The 16,464-nt window shown below is 33.0% G+C and overlaps 1 non-coding gene across 1 annotated transcript; it reads right to left on the bottom strand.

Moving 5' to 3' along the window:
• Positions 1 to 962: 962 nt before the first annotated feature.
• On the bottom strand, positions 963 to 1,081 carry LOC116089517. Its single transcript, XR_004118323.1, has one exon. It is a non-coding gene; the product is annotated as a 5S ribosomal RNA (ribosomal RNA).
• Between the last annotated feature and the right edge of the window lie 15,383 nt (positions 1,082 to 16,464).

The raw sequence follows: 16,464 nt of genomic DNA on the forward strand, positions 1-16,464 counted from the left end.
TTAAGTTTTCCTTGTAATGACAGACAGTTTAAGCATAATTGTTATCTCTCTTTGCCAATGATGTTCTTTCTCCCTCTCGGTGCTATATACACCGAACTCAAGTAACTGAACTTTGTAGGAAAAATATCATGTGAGCTTTTAGCAGTGTCAGTAACAGACTTCGCTGTTGTTCTATCTCCTCAATTTGTCAATGAAGCCAAGGATAATCCTAACTCAAGTCTTTACATTGAGCATTTCTACTTAAATTAATGGTTTGAAAATGTTTCTTCAATCTTGCTATCTCAGCCCTTCTTTAGACAGTGAATCTAAAATACCTGTACTTGGTATTTCTTCTTTATTTGTTTGAACATATACTGACATAGGCTTCTTCTGTTTTCCTTTTCCAAAGAGCTGCCCAGAAGTTCTTACTCATTCCTGAAATCACCAGTAGCTATAGAGCAAGTAATAATTCCATCCAAGTAAAGGGTGGTAAATCAATGAGGGTTTTGGGGTGAGTTATAGGAAAAAAATGACTTTGAGAGTGCAGTTAGTTCCATTACAAACAAGCAAATGAATAAAAACAACAAAACAAGCAAGAAGTCCAGCAAGTCAGCATGGGGATTGATTTGTTAGAGTTGCCAACACATTTAAAAGGTAGCTGTACCATCATAGTGTTCTCGACCCACAGTGTGTTTTTCCACTTAAAGAAACTAGGGAAAGTGTCATAAATTTAGTGAGTCTTTGACTCTTTAAAAAAAAAAATTGTGAGTTTCATGATATGGCCCCTGGCTTACAGAAGGAAATGCTCTGAGGTCACTGTGTATATATCCATGCTTTATATTTTTATTAATGAATTTCTCAGTAAAACCCCTGTCAGGCTTTCCTTGGCTCCCTTCTTTGTTTCTTGTCATGGCATTACTTTTTCTTTTCTTTTCTTTTCTTTTCTTTTCTTTTCTTTCCTTTTCTTTTCTTTCTTTTTTTTAAGCCTACAGCACCCGGTATTCTCAGGTGGTCTCCCATCCAAGTACTAATCAGGCTCAACCCTGCTTAGCTTCTGAGATCAGACAAGATCGGGCACGTTCAGGGTGCTATGGCTGTAGACTACTTTTTCTAAAGAAGGGAGAAAAAATTGACAAGGTCAAAATCTGCTCCTATGTAATAGATCAAAACACTTTCAAGAGAGCTGGCAAAACAGGTTCCACAAAACAACCAATAGTCTATCACTCCACTTGCTATGGATTAGTCAGGATTTAGAAGTAAAAAGTAAAATTTTAAAAAAGAAAAGAGAAAGATAGCAGTGTTCGTTGTAGAAATTTTACATTTAAAGATAAAGTTTTGTTGGTATGGAGTAGAACTTGTGTGTGTATACACACATATACACATACAAATTGGGAACATACATATATTTATACACATGCACACATAAAGAGGGAGGAGAAGGCAAAAGGGAGGCTCAAAATCAGAAAGAGGGAAGGCATATCTATAAATCAGTATTTCCTACCTCCTTTCCATATCCAGCATAAATTCATTTTAAAATCCATTATAATTCTATTCTGCCAATATGTGCCATAAGGAAGACACTATTTCTAAAGATTAAATGAGATAGGCAAATGACAGGAGTTGAAATCATCCTGGGTTTTAACAGTTTCACATAGCAGACACAATTTTGTTTTTGTTATGGCACTTTGCATATGTTAACATTTTAAAATATAGACCAGTCCTTATGTATTGTCCTTTAAGTTATACAAAGACAAGATTTTTAAAAAGAAGGTCAATCAAATATTCACATCAAAAGCATTAGTTTAATATCTAACACTGTTTATATTCCAAAATATGCATCACTGAGTCAGTATGACTTTTTCATCCAACTCCACCCACGCACACCCTCAGTCGCAGATGTCCAGACTCTTAAAATGATATATCAAGTTTAATTATATATTTGTACTATAGGGTTTTCATATAAACTCCCATCCAGCTATATCTTATTTCAGGACAAAAAAAAAACAATTTCTTACCCCCCTCGTTTTGCTAGTAGGAATCAGAAAAGAAGTAATTAAAATTCACTTTTAAAAATTATCTGCCATTTTATGTGCAATTAACAATGTTCTAACTAGTCAAAACATTGCTTCCAACACTCATGCTCCAGATCTTAATTTAGGAGGAGGCTCAGGGTAGAGCAGTTTGATTACCTGTGGATGAGATGAACTTTCCAATATCTCAAATTGACAAGGAGGAGAAAAGTGGCCCAATATAAATCATGCGGCATAAAAAATACATACACACAAGAAATGCTAGTTTCTAAAATTTCTAAGATTCATTCCCAAAGAGGAAAATATAACAAAGGTTTTCACTACAGTTAAAATCCTCTTTAACTTCCTGTAAGGCACACAGTTTATGTTTCATGTTTTTAGTGTAAGGAAATTCAAAGAAAACTTTCAACTCTCCTCATATCTTACTGCAATGTTTTATTCGAGGTGAGGATGGAGTCAATGGTAGAGTACTGAGCAGCACATTTGATGTTCCCTTTTCAATCCTTGCTACATATATTTAGGGCTGTGTTTATTTTATGTCCTGCATTAATTCTATACAATATAATTATTTTCTGCTGGAACAGTAAGATATTTTTCAGACTAATACTTTAATATTTCTAGGCACAAAAACATAATAATTATTAACCTTTTAAGATAAATAAAATAATATCTCCAATTACTCCATACCATTAAGGTTCATAATGAAATGAGAAAACTATGTTAACAGGTCTGTTTTAACTTGAAACAAAAAGTAAATGCATTTTATACCTTGGTTTTGAGCCAGAACTTAGGAAAAATCATATCTTTCAGTAATAATTTAACAGGAATAAGTTTCATACTTATATAAATGCATAAATAAAATTGTATCACATATAGTATTCTTTTTATTGGTTATTTTATTTGCTTACATTTCAAATGTTGTCCCCTTTCTGGTCACCCTCTGCAAATACCCATCCCATCCTCCATCCCCTTTGCATCTAAGAGTGTACTCCTTCACCCACCCACCCACTCCAGCCTCACTGCTTTAGCATTCCCCTTCACTTAAGCAACATACCTCCTCAGGATCAGAGGCCTCCCCTTCTACTGATGCCAGATAAGGCAATCCTCTGCTACATATGTAGCTGGAAACATACAATTTGTTTATATGTGGTATTTATGAAAAGTAAAGTTTACTAGAAAAAAATAAATCCAAAAATACAAAAGTGTTTGAATTTCCAGATAGAAAAATGAAACAAAAATCTAAGTAGTTAATAATAGCTAAATGAAGGAAATATAAATATATATAATAAATAATGCAGAGAGAGGACTACAGAAGATTTAAGTTCAAGATTGTATTAAAAAACACAGCTGATAGAAGAAAAAGTATGCTTCCCAGAGGAGGAACACATCAGTTGGTTGCCCAATATCAAGTAATCACCTCTGAGATTATAACATTTTATGGCTTAATCCTGATATGAATATCTGAATACATATGTGTATAATATTATGATGAATTAAGAAATCAAAGTCATACTTTAAGAGTAAGAGCAGGATAATGCATGGGGATGTCTGGATGGAGGAACGTGAAGCTGTAATTATTAGTTGAATATTTATTTATGTTTACATGACATATATAATATAACATATAATAATAAATATACATCTTATAAATAAAATTAAAAGAAAATGTAAGTGATTTAAAACTATATAAGTATACATTTTAATTACATGAACACATATAAATGTATAATGTTACTTTACTCACAAATACAAAAGCATGTCCATGCATAAATGGTAGTATAAATTTTGTGACATCTCAGATTAATGATGACCTAGAATTTATTGTCCTAGAAAACTATGTTTCTTTCTCTCTTGGAAAGTTATACATAAGTGAACTAGAACAGTTTTCTCCTTTTTACTGTGTCACCTATGATGATTTACATTGGCTTCCCTAGAGCTGATGCACAATAAATACTATCAAACACAGAAGTGATCTTGCATGATAATGATTAGCCGGTTTTTAAAAGGGAAGATAAAATATTTGGTAATGATTGATACTGCACTTCTTTGTTCTTGTTGAAAAGCAAGGAATTCCTCCAGGGAAATACAGGAAATAGACAGAATCATGGGCTTCTTGGCTATTTATATTCTCACACTTTTAAGACGCTCAAGACTGGGAGTAATAATTTACTCAAATAGTTTCATTTCAAGCTACTTAAGCTTCACTATGATAAAGAATTATAATATAGCTACAATTTCTTTCATCACTCTCATATAAATTGTCTGGCTTTATGTTGTGTGTTAACTTTGAAGAGAAGCATCAGGTAATGATTCACAGAGAATTAGATATGTCTGCAGACTTTCATGTCAGTGTGTTAGATTGATCATTAAAAGGGATTATTTGTACATCATTTTATTTCACTTGAGGACAGTTTGTATATAATTTAAATATGATGAATTTAGACAAAAGGCAGGCATTAAATAATTTATGAGCATCTCTGATTACATGGGATCCAGTAACACCTTTATATGTTAAAATACACATTTAATCATTGTGTTTTATTGAAAAGTAACTTGCTCAAAGTTGAATGAGGTTAATGAGCCAGAAGTGCTAGCACATGTCTGTAGTCTGCTTGTCTTTATAGGCTATTAGAAAGACTTTAAGATGAAGGTTAGCCTCAAAATAATAATAATAATTAAAAGAAAACACCTAACTTAAAATGTTGCTGTGTTTCTAGTATAGGAAGCTTTCTGTTCCTGTGATAAACTTTATAACCAAAAGCAACTAGGGGAAGAATGGCTTTATTTTATCTTATAGTTTTACCAGTCTTTATCAAATGAGGTCAGGACAGGAACTTGAGGCAGAAACAATGGAGGAATCCTGCTTACTGGCTTGCCTAAGGTCAGCTGCCTTTCCTTTTTCTTTTCTACCCTCTTTCTTTTATTTCTGTTCTTACTTTTTTTTCTTTTCATTCAAAGTTGCTTCTTTTCTTATACAATATATCCTGATTACATTTTCCCCTCCCTCTGTGTTTCCAGTTTCTTCCCCCTCAGTTCTTCCTATGGAGATCCAATCTTTTCCTGCTTCTCATTAGAAAACAACAGGCTACTGATAGATAACCATAAAATATAACAGTATAAAATATAATAAGATAGAACAATACCCATCTGACTGAAGTTGGACAGGAAAATCCAGCAGAAGAAACAGAGCCCCAAGAGAAGGCATTAGAATCAAGGACACCCTTGCTCACACATGCAGGAGTTCCATAAAAATACTAGAATGAAAAGTACAATATCTATTCAGGTGAACTTGTGTAGACCTAGCAGGCTCTTTGCTATTTCAGTCCCTGTGAGTTCTAATGAGTTTTGCTTAGATGACCTAGAGAACTTTGTGCTCTTGGTGTTCTCCAACCCTTCTGGCTCTTATACTCTTTTGTCCTTCTCTTCGGTAAGGTTTCCTGGACTCTCAGGGTAGGGAATTGAAGAAGATATCAATTTTAGGGCTGTGTTTTCAAAGATGTTTGACTGTTGGTGTTTATATTTGTTCTCATCTGCTGCAGGAGAAAGCTTCTCTGAAGATAATTTCATTAGGCACTGATCTTTGTATATATCAGAATATCATTTTTATCATTAGGAGTCATTTTATCACTGTTTTTTTTTTCTTAAGACTACTAGTATTTGGTTTTACCCTAGGTCTCTGGGGACTATCTAGTCTCTGGTTCTTGGGAACTCACGCATTGTCTCAGACATGAGCCCCATCTCATGGAATGAGCCTTAAGTTAACCAATGGTTGGTTACTCACAGAAGCTTTGTGCCACCGCTGTTCTTTTGACCTACTGTATTTTTCAGGCAGGACAGTATGGAAACATTGGGTTGGGTTGTGTGTGCATTGCTCTTTTGGTAACCTGTAGAGTACCTTCTGGTATCAAAATATTAGAGTGCTCGGGTGGAGGGCTAGGTAGGTCACATCTCTGCCCTCTTTATGTTCAATGAGTTGGGTGTGTATTGTCTTCAGCAGTGGTGCTTGATGTCAGTTTATAGAAAGCAACCTACTACCTTGACAACCGTCTGTATCAATTAAGGATATCCATGGGACCCTTTTGACCAACAATTCAATTGGATCTAATTAGGTACCAGTACTAGAAGCTTCATTTGATGACAAGAGATGGCCACTTGGGACTGTCTCCTTCTTTATTTGAGGACTTCATTATGATAGCCTTCATATATTTTAGAAAGTTTCCACTACATTAGATGTCTATATCACCTGTCAAATACATCTAAATTGCAACTATCTCTCCGTGCATCCTCTCCCTCCATCATTCCCCATCTTCCCTCATCCTCCTCACCTGATCATCCATTTCCAGAACTTCTGTCCCAAGGCTGCTGCCTGTCTTATACAAAGTAACTTCATTACCTATAGATGGCATCACCCACAATTCTCTCTTCCCAGTTAGTATCCTGGGTTTTCTCAAATTGACAGTTGATGGCAACTCATTATAATAACTTAAATGACAATATGCCTATAATAAATAAGGCCCTGGATTTAGTGATGACTGTAGTAAAAATTAATGTTTATAAAGCTAATGCAGGATAACAGCATGTCTTAAGGTTATTAAGGCACTTGCTGCCAAGCCCAAGTACTTGGTTCAATCTTTTAGAAACCCCATACTATGAGGTATTGACAAACATGCACACACACACACACATACACACACACAAACAAATACATGCTAAATCAAAAGTATTAACTTTTGATAAGTAATATTTTAATATTCAAAGTATTTACAATAAAAGAAAATGTTTCAAAACATATCTTGCAATATTGGAATACATTTAATTGTATTTTCCTCTTGCTACCGTGAAGATGGACAAAGTATTTGACATTATTTTAAATAAAATGTTCCATAGTCCAGTTCTTTCTTACTAATACTTATTAATTTTTGAGTGAAAATGTGTTGACATTAAGTACAAATATATATTTATGATATTTTTCATTTTTCATTTTACTATAAGATTTTCTCAATAATATCATTGTACATTTCAGATAATATAGAAGTGTGTTTCTTTAACACTCATAACACTATATCCACTAACAGTCATAACACTCACATTTGCAATGCAGTGGGAATTTAATGTTCAAAATACAAGAGTTTCCCAGATGAGTAAGGCCTGCTCTCTATTTACCACACTTATAATTATAATATGTGTCCTCTTTATACTCTCTCTTCTTCCAGTAATTTCAATATAATGTTGTTAAATATTTTTGAAATATCTAAAATACCTTAATTTCTTTGTCCTACAATTTCTAGCAACTAGCATTTTTCTCCATTGTTGAAATCTGTCAGATGTGAACGATGCCTATGATGTACCATGCTGCTTTAACAAGTTTTTTATTGATAAATGCTTTGTCATGCTCCTCAATGAAACAACAGTTATTAATTTAGGATTCAATATTTAATTATTGCTTCCTTCTCAAGAGTCTAATTACAAAACCAAATAAGAATAAAGCTATGGTTTAAAAGAATTTGTTAAGTCTCTTTTTCTGGAAAGTAAGCTTTTGAATAGTTTTGATAGTATGGTTATTTGCTGTAGTTTGAACAAAATTGTCTTCTGTCAGCTGAGATATCTGCACATACATCCCCAGTCAATTGTTTAGTGATGTGACTCTGATGGAAGGTGTAAGTTATTGCAGGTGGCTTTGGGAGTTTATAGATTCCCCCTCACCTTCAATTCCCTCTTTCTACTTCATGCTTCTGTTTGAAGATGGGTGTTTTCAGTTTCATGATCCTGTGAGAAGATATGCCAATTGTTGCCAGACCTCCTTACTAGGTCTTTTATTGCTCCGGAACCACAGCCAAAATAAATTGCCTGGGTTACAGCATTTCATCACAGCAATAGAAAAGCTACAATGTAATATTACTAGAAAATTTTACATTTTCTAATAATGATTACTATATGAGCTCTCCCAGAGTCATAACGCCAAAAAAATCTTACATTTATTAAGAGAAATCCAAAACTTTTTTTGATACCAGAAAAATAAATCAGCCTCTTTTAATTGGCCCCATAGCAATGCATTCTTTCTGATCTATTTGCCTCATTAGCAAAGGAAAGTTCATTATTTATTTAAATAGAAAAACATGTTATGATCAAGGAGATTTACATGTTACAGCCACAATGAATCATTAATATTTCCTTGGCTGTATCAAGTTCTTTCATATTCTGTATTTTGCTCATATGGTTTCTTTCTCCAAAATGTTTTATCTGTTTTATGTAGTTTACAAGTAATATTATTGAATCTACTATAATGGAACCTCCCATCGGTATCTATGGATTACTTAACCTTTCCCTTGTTTTCTGTAGCATATAAAATTATCTTTCTGCATAGAACTAATCATGGTTGTTTACACAATCACTGAAGTCTATGCTCCTTCTTTGCAGATAGAGAACAATTGTTTTCATGAGACTACTGAATCACTTCATCAGAAAACACGCTTGTCTTTAAGTTGCCAAAGACTGCTGTGATTTACAGAAAAATACTTAAGATTAGTCAGAGAACACAAATGAGTCCTTGCATAACACCACCAAAATGTGAGGATTTACTTTTTTGGAATAAACTGGGAGCTCACTAATCAAGATATTAATATGTATTTTCTATGGGAATTAGAAAAGGAGAAAGGCACGAAGAGAAAGGACAGTGGTGTGTCATCATGAGAGTCTCACAAGAGTCTCAAGAAGACTGTGAGGCTATGGTATTGGTTCTTTTTTTTAAGATCATTTCTTTTTCTTTATAAAGTCAAGGCATGTCAGATTTATTTTTTTTATAAATTAATTTATTTTTTACACGTCTCCATAATCCATCCCCCGACTGTTCCACATCCTATACCTCCTCCCCACAAGCCCTGTCTCCATGTGAGTACCCACAGCCCCCACTCCCCACCCCCTACCCCACCTGATCTCTAAACTCCCTGGGGCCTCCAGTCTCTTGAGGGTTAGGTGCACCTTCTCTGAATGAACACAGACCCAGAAGTCCTCTACTGTATGTGTGTTGGGGGCCTCATTTCAGCTGGTGAATGCTGCCTGTTGGGTGGTTTAGTCTTTGAGAGGTCTCTGGGGTCCAGATTAATTGAGACTACTGGTCTTCCTACAGGATTGCCCTTCTCCTCAGTTTCTTTCAGCCTTCTCTAATTCAACAACAGGGGTCAGCTGCTTCTGTCCATTGGTTGGGTGCAAATATCTGTCTTTGACTCTTTCAGCTGCTTGTTGAGTCTTTCGGAGAGCAGTCATGATAGGTCCCTTCATGTGAGTGCTCCATAGCCTCAGTAATAGTGTGAGGCCTAGGGACCACTACTTGAGCTGGATCCCACATTGGGCCTGTCACTGGACCTTCTTTTCCTCAGGTTCCTCTACATTTCCATCACTATTTTTAATGCTTTATTATACTTTTTTTTTTCTAATGTATGGGGGTGTGTTTTTGTATGTATGTGCGGGACACACATGTTCATGGAATGGCTGTGGAGAATAGAGAACAGCATAGATAAATTAATTAATAAATTAATAATGGTCTCTGATTCCACCCTCTCAGTCTTGTGTCTGAAACACAGGCCATTGTTAAACTTAACCATGTGTATCTTTAGCCCTTGTGCCATCTCTGAATCCTTGTGTTAGCTTTTGTGCTTTATATCATTTTATCACTTTTGTTCTGATATGATTTTCACATGTTACCCATCAGAAACAAAGGAATACATAACACCAGTATAATTAATTTTAGTAGCATATTAGCTGTTGATTTTATTTTAAAATTTCCACATGAAGCTATGAATTTGAATGAAAATTAGGCAATGAATTTATGTAAACCTTTTTACTCTTTTTGAATGATCATCAGTTTTTATTTTTAATGTACATCAAGAATGAGGCAGAGGCAGCTACATGATTAACAGGCATGTTGCTTATGCAGAGCATGCAAGTTTGGTTCCCCGTACCCATGCTGGATGGCTCACAATAGCCTATAACCAGTCCCAGGGGATGCAATTGCCTCCTTTGGCCTCTGAATTCACTTAGATCCATGTAGCACCACACATATGTTTTTTGAAATCAAATATTTTATTAATAAGTAAAATAATACTGTTTTTTTACTAATAACTCAAGCATGATGATTAGGTTAGAAATTTAAATACAACTGTAGAGTATCATAAAAGGTGTAAAATTTGAAACATGTAGCATTATATTTTTAAATTTAGTAATAGACTTTAACATACCTAAATTAGTAGGTAGATTATAAATGTACTAGTACCTTCTCCTTGAACAATAATAAAGAATTAAATAATATAACAATGAAGGAAAATGGAATGTAGCTGTTCTGGTAAGTTTTGTTTTTTAATGTTACTTTTGGGGGGATAAAAGTATAATTACATCATTCTCCCTCTGCTCCCTTCTTGCATAATCTGGCTTGCTGTTTTCCTAATTTACATCTTTGTTTTATCATTAACTGTTGCTACTCAGTTTGTATGTTTTAAATATTCACATCAAAGCCACTATAAACTAGTTTTCATTTCTTAAACATAAAAGAAAAAATTATTCAGTAGAAGAATGATGAGTTTATCTGGTACACACAAATCATTCAGTTAATATAAAATTTATATGAATATGGATTTTATGTCAATCATACAAAATCATATGAATTTGATTCTGCACTCTTTATTTCCTTGGGATGTAACAAACAGACAAGGATACACAGAAAAGATTGCCTTTACTTTTATGGATAATTTTCTTGGTTCTTTTGCTTCTTTTTATGTCATAGTAAAATGGCTTCATCATTGTCTTAATTTCACCATTTGCTTACCAAGTTCTGCCTCTCTCAGTGTTATGGAGGTTCAAAGTCAGTTCAAGTTTAGTTTTTTAATACATGTTAGTCAATTAGTTCAGCTACAACAATAAGATAGATGTAAACTTTCAAATATGAATCTGTGTAATTCTTTTCCCCATAACTTCATCACACACACACACACACACAAACACACACACACACACACCATTATATATATATAATTTATTTATTATTGGACTATTGGACATTACTGGATATATATATACATATATATATGTATATATATATATATATATATATGGTTTGTTTTTCAGGTTCTGTACATTTAACTGGACTATATATAATATATATTAACATGCTGTTATAACCCATGTATATTTTATTATCTAGTACTACAATTAATTTAAACTTTATTCTCTTACAAAACATAAGCTGCTATTTTGTGTGATTAAGTGTCAATTTAAAACATTGCTTGCATATTTCAACCAATTTAAAATCATCTCAGGAAATTCAATGTGTTGACATTAGAATGAGCAAACTTTTGACAAATGTATCAGGTTAGTTTATGTCACGGTAACTAAATTATTCTACCTAACACACTATTCTACCTCACACACACACACACACACACACACACACACACACACATGCACACACACATGCACACACACACACACACACCTGAGAAATCTACAACATAAAAGCAAGTTTCCCCTTATTTGCCAACTAAAATTCATTTCCTTGTCCTCTTTGATTACTGCTTTTAGGATTTCAATTTGAGAGTGAATCCCATGGAGGAAACAATGTTTGCCTAGGACTAGAGGTACATTACTGGACATAAGACTATCATAGCTAAAAGGAAAGAATGTTTTATTCGCTGTATTTATCACTTGATATTTACAATACCATAAAAATTAAACCCAGTTTATACTATCATACTTGCATTCAAAGGTAAAGATTGATTAATATGTTGGAAATATACTCCTTGAATATAACAGCTTCAGTATATATATATATATGTGTATATGTGTATATATATATATATATATATATATATATATATATATATATATATATATATATATATATATATATATATATACAAGTCATGGAATAAAAATATATATATTAACCTTAATACTAAACACTAACTTTAAAACACTAATTCAAATACCAAATTGATAATATCAAACAATATAATAAAATATTACATATTCAAAAATATTTTAATCATTTAGTGTCAAGAAATATTTATGAAAACATAAAAAGACTACTATTTTGTCTGTGAAAATCTAGATATTGATACACCAGAGAATTATTGTGTTTGAAATAAGGTCATTTGATGTAGTAGTTTGACTAAAATACCTACTCACATAAAGAGCTTTGCATCATTAAACTGCCTCATTTAAAAGTTTATACAAGCTAAGAAAACAGTGTTTATATAGGCAACAATTTCTACATTAGTGAGCACTTACCCACTTAATCACTCACAATGATTACTTTTTCTTCTTTAACAGCATTTTAAACTCTATAAAGTGCTAATTTTCCAAGTTTGTACAATCTAAGAAAACTGTTTCTATAAGTATTAATTTGTTGGTAGTTAGTATTTACCCATTTAAACATTCTGAATGATTATACTTTCTACAACAATAGTATTTTCCTATATAATATTCTTCACGAAGTGGGTGGGATACAGTAGATGACCAAAACAAAGAGAATGGAGAAAGGCCAGCAGCATTTATGGCGTGTGGACTTCAGTATCATAGTGTAACTGTTATGTATTAAAGCTTTGAGGATTTTAAGACTGTAAAATAAAATGAAAATTTTACTCTGTGGTACTTATTTAATATAATTAATAAAGACTTAAAATTACTAATTATTTGATATTAAGATATGGTTATTCTTTCCTTTCCTTCACTCCCTCTAAGCCCTCCTATATTTATACTATATGTATACTATTGCTCTTTTCCAAATTGATGCTCTTTGACATTAAATGCCATGTGTATATATGCATTTTTATTCATAAACATGTGAATTTGACTTGCTCAGTCTATATGATATGAAGTAGACATCTTAATGAGGATGGGGAAAGCTCAGGAATCCTCATTAAAGCTCAAAAATACACAGTTGACCAAAAAACACTGAGGGAGGTAGAAATAGTCTTTCCAAAATCATTTAAAAAATATTATCTTATATTTAGCAGTATTTAGGTAATTATGTACCCATTTGAATTAATATGGAGACTAATATTTGAGTCATGATTATCAGGACATAAGGAACTTGTTATTCTGAACCCAGGTAGATCATTATATATTTAAGCAATTAGACAAAACTTGATTGGTACAGCAATTACCAAAGGAACTGACAGATGTTAATGACTCAGTTGCATTTTCTTCCTGACTTAATTGTGTTTTTTTATCTTTTCATTCCTAAATTAGTGGATGAGTTTTCAATGACAAGTTGAGAAGTACCAATTACTGTAGAGTACTCTCTGAGCAGAAGGTAGCGAATACATTTGTCTCCAGGGATCAAGCATCTTTCTCATTTTTGTTTTACCAAGGTCAAGGTAAATAATATGCACAAAATACAACAATATATTTAATGTGACAAAGAAGTTATTAATTCATAAGTATTTAAATATACGTATGTAAGTTTAATACTTACAAATGTGTTAGACTTTATCTTAATCATATTTAGAAAAATATAGAATGTTCCTTATTTGCTTAAAATATCTTCAGATGTTAATAAGTAAATTATTGAAATACCATTTTATTAATACTCTTGGTTCATATATATTTGAAGCTATATTCATCTTCATTTATAACAAAGACAAGACAGAAGTTCTTATTTATGATAGTGGAAAAAAAACAACAGAATATCACAAAAGGGGTTTGAAGATGAACACAGCAAATATGGTACCAGAAATTTATTCATTAGAATAAAGAATTAAAAAAGAGAGAGAGAAAAAAATTTGCTGTATACATTAATGTAGAGGAATTTTAGTTCAGCAACATGACAGCTATGTAAAGGGATCAAATTCATAGGTATGATCTCACCAGAATGCAGATATGTCCTGGTTTACAGTAGGATCTGGCTGGGAAACATATACTATTTTAGCATACACCTACTGCATCTTTTTAATCAACATATAACACAGGTATAAAAGCTCATAGTTCCTCCTGGCATGAGAGATGGAAGATTAGAGAAATGGGTGATACTCCTCCTGATTCTCTCCTGAGACCATTTTTTTTCCAGGTTTTCGAGATAGGGTTTCTCTTTGTACTCCTGGCTGTCCTGGAACTCACTCTGTAGACCAGGCTGGCCTTGAACTCAGAAATCTGCCTGCCTCTGCCTCCCAAGTACTGGGATTTAAGGTGTACGCCACCACTGCCCAGCCTGAGACCATTTATTATTGGAGAAGAACTATATGACAAACATAACTAAAAATGTATTTGTACTTGCAGTAAAATGTCTATCTGTGAAAGAGAGACAGAGACAGAGGCAGATGCCCAAAACAATCAAGATAGCCATGAGATTGTATTTATTGAATTTTTTTTATCTTATACATATCCTATAACAAAGTCCCTGAACTTAAGAAGGGTACAAACTTAGAAAGATGAATAAAAAAAGAAAAGAGAAAGGAAGACAGACAGAAAGGAAGGAAGGAAGACAAGGTAAAGAAAGAAATAAAAGAAAGAAAATCTAATAGAGGAAGAACAAAAGAAAGAAAACCAAAGAGACAAAAATAAAGAAAAATAAATAAATAAAAAGTAAAAGCAAACAAATAACCTTGCAATATGCTCTTTGTTGGTCAATTACTCTTGGCCATGAAGCTTTTCTTGAAGAGTGATTAGTATTCTCACTATTATCAGAGAAGCAATATTTGATAAAACCGTTTTTCTCTTTCTGAGAGGTCTAAATTGCAAATAGCTTCTTACTTAAGGGTGTCCAATCTGTCTACTTACATTTATCAGTTTTTATTTTCATTTTATTTTGAGAAAGAAAAAGGTAGAGATGAGAACAGAGAGGGAAGACCTAAAGCCAGGTGGGTAGAAAAGTCAGAAGGATCTGTGAGAAGCTGGGATTAACAGAGAAAATTATCAAAATACATTTTATGAAAAAAATAATACCACAAGTCTGAGAGTGGAGCAAGAGGGGTAAAAACTAAAACAAAGACACTATCAACTTTGGAAATAGCTAAAAAAGGATAAAAAAGCTACAGATGTGGTTGAAACCATAATCTAGGATAACGAAAGTTTATGAATCATAGCAAAATTCTATCTCATGTATGACAGAGAGTGAATGGAGAAGTCTGTGAGATGGCTCACTATTTTCTGCCTTAAATTGGTTAAATGAATTAATCTCAGCTCTTACTTTATTAATAATTTTATAGAATCATTGTCAGTTAATTAAATGGATGGTACACAGATGACATAGGATGAGAGAACAAGGACTTCTTAGCACAGAGCGCTAAAGAACTTCAGAGAGTGTGACATGCGTGCTGTTTCCCAAATAACACAGCAAAACTAAGCTGGTAAAAAAAAATTAGAGAAAATAGATATTTCTCTTAGGACTACTTGATTTTAAAATCTGACCACATAAAATAATACTGGAGGAGAATTTGAAATAGCAGTGGCAGACCTTCTACTCCAAACCAGCAGATGGGTCCATGGACCCAGAACAATTATTAACACTGAACTAAAAGTTTCCAATACATATACATTGAGAAATATGTGTCTTGCTAAATTGCAAACAAAATCAGATGCCTCAGCAATGGTGTTTTTATTAATGATTTGTCTTAGTCTCATTGTGACAATATCTACACTGATTGCTTCATAAGCTGTACATTTTGATAACTAAATGTGCTCAGCTGACAGAACTACATTCCTGGCCATGCAACAGTAGATGCATTTCTTTTGGTGGAAAGGAGACAATATGAAGCCAAATTTCTCATGGACAATTCAGCTTTGAGTAAATATGTTAAAGTCTAAAGTCTGTGGATAATGGTAAAATAGTAATCATGTTGTTGTTTTTTAACATAGAGTTTATAAAGTCAAAATGGGTGGATAAATTTCTTATGGGTAAATCACTGCTATACAGTTATAATAAAAGTAATCTTATCATATTTAATCATTATCATGTCATTAATCTGTGGTCTGAGATCACTAAATGGAGCTGAGAATCACAAAAATAAGAATAATATAACTCATATATGAAAATCCAAGTGACATGGGCTGGGCATAAATAATTAGAGAAAAATCCAACTCATTTTGAATGTCAGAATTAAGATTCAGCCATACAGTTTTTCTCAATAAAGCTTTAAAATGTATCATATATCAAATGACCAAACCGTGGGTGGAATTACATATTTTATGTACTGTGAGTTTTCATTTATTACTTCTAGTTGTTGTCGTTGGGATACTATTCTGTTTCCTCATACACCATAACCATAATTGAGAGGGAACTTTTAAAGTCAATCTGGTGAGTTCATATGGGATGCATTAATTCTATCAGTAGTAAAATTATTTTAATGAAGGGATGTTTTTTACTAACTGAGTGAAGAGTCTTCCATGCCCAGTCAGTTCTTGCCATTATGATTACTCTATGAAGAGGAGATTAGGATTAATTAGAAGAAGCCCCTTCAAGGACAAT

The sequence above is a fragment of the Mastomys coucha genome, unplaced genomic scaffold (genome assembly GCF_008632895.1).
Source record: "Mastomys coucha isolate ucsf_1 unplaced genomic scaffold, UCSF_Mcou_1 pScaffold14, whole genome shotgun sequence".
In the NCBI taxonomy this organism is placed as follows: domain Eukaryota; kingdom Metazoa; phylum Chordata; class Mammalia; order Rodentia; family Muridae; genus Mastomys; species Mastomys coucha.